This window comes from Helianthus annuus, chromosome 7 (assembly GCF_002127325.2).
Source record: "Helianthus annuus cultivar XRQ/B chromosome 7, HanXRQr2.0-SUNRISE, whole genome shotgun sequence".
In the NCBI taxonomy this organism is placed as follows: domain Eukaryota; kingdom Viridiplantae; phylum Streptophyta; class Magnoliopsida; order Asterales; family Asteraceae; genus Helianthus; species Helianthus annuus.
In genome coordinates this window covers 62,243,467-62,248,544 of record NC_035439.2, presented here as the reverse complement: position 1 = coordinate 62,248,544, position 5,078 = coordinate 62,243,467, and positions in this window count along the sequence as shown.

Below are 5,078 nucleotides of genomic sequence, written 5' to 3'. Positions count from 1 at the left end.
GATTTTTGTAAAAGAAAATGATACGCTTGAAAGCATGGCCACCTCCAGTTACAGGGGAAACTCTGGCGAAATTTTTCTAAAAATATAACACTTAAAATTATTTACAAGTGTTAGAATTATTTTTGATATGTTTTCAAAATATATTTCGCCATGACTTTATTTACAAATATTCGGAGGTGGGATTTTCACAAAATTAAACGTGATAAATATATATTTGGTAAATATAATTTTTCACAACACTGTTTATGATTATTTTGTGAAAATACACAAATATTATTTTTAGAGTAAAAATAATATTTACGAACGTTGACAGATACAAAATAATACAAACGCTTTCACGATAAACACATAAGTTACAACGGTAATTATTATTACCACACGATTACTAAAACGTAACTTACTCATTATACGGAAATGATTATGAACGTATATTTTATCAACGTATTATTCTTGGGAAAAATTATGTGAAATGGAAATATAATATTTTTGAGAAAATAATTATATTTGGAATTAGAAATGAAAATATATTAAGTGAGACTCAATATTATAATTTGAACGCACATGTATTAAATCCCCCATCCTTGGGAAGGAGATTAACTACCAAGTACATGCAAAATATAAACACGAAATAGTTGTCTAACTATTTCCCAAAAGCCTAAACTATAAAGCTAAGGCACGGCCATCCGTCTAATAGAATTAGTACGTGTAGGTCGTCGCACAGCTGACATTTGGAGTACTTGGTAGAGACGCACTGACTGTGAGTTCATGTCCCCCTTTTCTCTTAACTGTTTTCAGTTTTCTAAACTGCGGGGGTGAAATACATGTTACTATGATTACGAGTACTTTATACATGGTATGATTAGCGTAAGGAGGGTTACTACTTAGATCATGTGAGTGGGTAGGCGCAACTTGAGGCCATTAATCCTCATTGTAGGACCGAGGGACAGTAGCGGTAGATCTATCTGGGTGTAGCGAGCCCAGCCCCAGGCCCAGCATAACGGACCTCGAGGTGACTTTGTGCCCAACGCATAAATCCGCTAGGTTTGAGTCTTCCTACTTGCACTTCACACATATCAATGGCCTTGCAAACCATTGGTGATCACTTTTTCCTTATTTGCTACATACCAGGATTTTTGATAAATACAAAGGTTTATTTACTCACTTACACATGAACTCGCTCAACATTATTGTTGATTTTTCAACTTACATGTATTTCTGGGAATTAAAGATCTGGCACGGTATGGCACGTTTTCCCGCTGCACTAGTTTCCAAGGTCATCCGGGGTTTAGGGAATGTGACTCTTTCCTGGACAAGTCACAGTCCTTAAACTGTGTTTATGATATGTTTGGGTTTGTATTGTCTGTTGAACAAGATTATGGTTGTTAGGGTGTTTCCCGTTAAAACAATGTTATGGTATTGTATTTGGTTTTTAAAACTTAATGGATGATCCTTGCATGTTTTTAATTCATATAGCTTTGGTATGATTGAGCTATGGTATTAAGAAGTCACACCAAATTAACCACGCTTCCGCAAAGCCAGGGTGTGACAGCTTGGTATCAGAGCTCTGATCATAGCGAACTAGGATTCCTTCTCGAGTCTAGACTATGATCATTAGGGCTCTCACGAAAACATTTTTACTGCATACCACTTAAGTCCAGATCCAAAACGTTTTTACAAACAAATGTTGAGCACATTTTATTTATTATTTTTAGGCTCAGTCTGGGAGGCTGAGGCTCGGTCTGGGAGGCCGAGGCTCGATCTAATAGATCGAGGTAGTTGTCTAGTGGGACTAGGGAGTCAGTCTGGGAGGCTGGGAGAATTGGCTAGTGGGACTAGGGAGTCAGTCTGGGAGGCTGGGAGAATTGGCTAGTGGGACTAGGGAGTCAGTCTGGGAGGCTGGGAGAATTGGCTAGTGGGACTAGGAAGAGCAGTCTGGGAGGCTGGGAGGCTAGTGGGACTAGGAGAATTATGTGATATCTTACTTGGTAACTTATGTGATTATTTGATTGTATGACTGATTATTTGTGCATACTTGTGTCTATGTTACAGACTCATGGACTCAGCCGGTACTGGTGACTCGGACACCACCGGACCCAGACCTATCGTATCTGATGACCTCCCATCTTCGGAGCATGAGGTGTATACATCTGATTTTACCAGCACGGACGATGACGATTTCCAGCCCTTCGCACTACCCGAGGGTGCTGATGAGCCTGTAGATGGCCCTCCTGCTGAGTACCTACCTCTAGTAGTGATTCCGGCTCCTATACCTTTAGCCGTTTATCCAGCATATGACTTACTACTTAACGCCGAGGCTGAAGGCGATATCGATCTGTTTGAGGATGAGCCTATCGAGGATGAGATCCCGGACGCAGCCCTACTTCCTGCTGGCGATCTTCTGATGATCGCTGATGCCCCTGCCGAGGACTCACCCGCACATTCACCGGTCCCAGACTCCTTTGAGTCTGTGGCATCCGCACCTTCTCACGAGGTGAGCGCACAGCACTTTGCACACAACTCGGATCCTGACCAGGCATCCTCTGCTGCACCTATTCCTAGCTTCGCATTTGACCATGATGACATAGAGGATTCTGATCCCATTTTTCCTCCGGGATTCGACCCGGATCATGATATTGAGTTTATCCCGATGGACCAGCCCATGGAGGATCCCGCTGATCCAGTTGATCCTATTGATCCCGAGTTGGATTTCGAGATGGCTTTTGATGACCATGAGCCTGCCTTCGCTCCTGAGCAGGCAACTGCTCTAGACCCTATGCCCGAGCATGACCCCGTACATGCTGGCATCCCAATTGAGCCTGTTCTAGCTGACCCGCCTGTCGATGATCATCTGGAGGATGATCATGTTGTTGCTGTCGATCCTGTTGTTCCTCCACCTTTTGTTGCTGATATACCAGTTGACCATCCTGTTGATCACGTTGCACCGGTTCACCCTGTTGTTGCTCCCCCATTTGATCCCGTTCCACTTGAGCCTGAGCACGCACTGTTTGCAGACCACATGGATCCACCAGATGAGCATGCACAGCACGGTTGGATACCTGCTGATGAGGATGTTCCACCTTTGCCCCCTCAGATCCCTGTTACATGACATATTGATTTTTCTTTTCAGGTTCCTCAGTTTGTACTTCTAGCGAGGCCTGGAGAGGGTTCTTCAGCCCATCCTTTTGGGCACGTACCGATGTCTAGCCCCTTCATGCCCCAGATGTCATCTGTTCCACCCTCTACTTCACCATTTCATGTGGCACTGTTTGACCCCACCAGTGAGCCTTTGCTTTGGTCGACACCACCAGTCATGCCACCTACTGATCCTTACCATCCATTTCATGTGGGACACACTATAGAGGACGTTTTGATGTCCTTCGTTTATCAGCACGAGTCACATACGCAGCGTCTCCAGGAGCTTGAGAGAGCTCAGCTGCCACCATGTTCATGTCATGGTCAGATACACTCTCCTCTTCAGCCATGTCGATCATTACCCCCAGATTATGCTGCTCGCCTCTTTACACTAGAGCAGCAGGTTGCTTCTGTTATCCGTACTCAGCGAGCTATGGAGGAGGACTGGCTCCAGTTACGTCGCTTGCTTTACACTTACCTTCCCCCTCCTCCACCGCCATCTGTATAGAGCTCATCAGTACTGCTTGTGTAGACGTTGGTGAGAGGACCGCGATTGCTTTTGGTTGCACAGCATTTTGGAGACTACATGATGATACTGACTTTTGACACATACTTGATGTATTTGATGTATTTGACGCTGATTTGATATAGCTTTTGGACAGGGGTGATGTAGCCCCTAGTTGATTGATGATTGTATGACACAGTGATGTACTGATACACTTGCGTTGTGGTCTCGATATATATGGCAATCGCAGTATTCTCATCATATTTGATTCGCTTGATTGCTTATTTACATTATTAGGACATGGGATGTTGTGTGTATATTTTTGTGACATGGGATGTTGTGTGATTAGTATTTGTGATATATTGATAACATGAGATGTTATGAGTTATTACTATTATTATACGTACGTTATATTATGGCCTGATCGACGTAAACACATCTTTAGAAGATGCCGCCAAGACGTCAACAACAGCAAATGCCTACGACACAGGCCGAACTACAGCAAGTCATTGCTGCTGCTATTGCTCAATATGCTGCCTCTCAAGGAGGAATGAGTGGAAGCAACTCTGGCAACACTGGCAACAACAACAATCCACCTCATGGGTGCACCTACAAACAGTTCTTGGACTGCAAGCCCGTAAACTTTGATGGCACAGGAGGTGCTGTCGCTTTTGTCCGCTGGGCTGAGAAAACATAATCCGTTCTTCGCATGAGCAAATGCGCATTGGATCAGCAAGTCACTTATATCTCTGGGCTATTTTTGGATGGAGCCCTATCCTGGTGGAACTTGCAAGTACAGACACTTTGCGAAGCTGCTGCTTACGCGCTGACATGGATCGAATTGAAGGAACTCATGCGCAAAAAGTACTGTTCTCGCGCTGAAATCCAGAGATTGGAGACCGAGTTCTGGCATCTAAAAATGGAAGGCCCAAAGATAGCAGAGTATGTTCAGAGATTCCACGACTTGTCGCATGTGGTACCTTACATGGTCACTCCTGAGTTCAAGAGAATTGAACGTTTCATTTGGGGACTAGCTCCTCAAATCATAAGCATGGTGACCTCCTCCAAACCTGCGACTATCACTGAAGCCATTGATTTGAGCGTGGCTCTTACAGAGGAGGCGATTCGTTTGAACAAGTTTGATGAAGCGGAGCCAAAGAAGAAGGAGACTCATGTGGAGTCATCTGGAGGAAACAAACGGAAGTTTTCAAACTTTAAGCAGGGCACTGGGGTGGTGGTTAAGAAAGGAGAGCAGAACGCGCCAGCTCAGGATACAGCTGGTGGTAGGAGGAAAGGTAAGGGATATATGGGTACACATCCCAAGTGCAACTCATGCCAACGACGTTGGCATCACTCTGGTCGTTGCGGGCTAAAAGTATGTGAAGCTTGTGGAAAGACTGGCCATTCGAAGGATTCCTGTTGGGCTAGTGCTGGCCGGGGA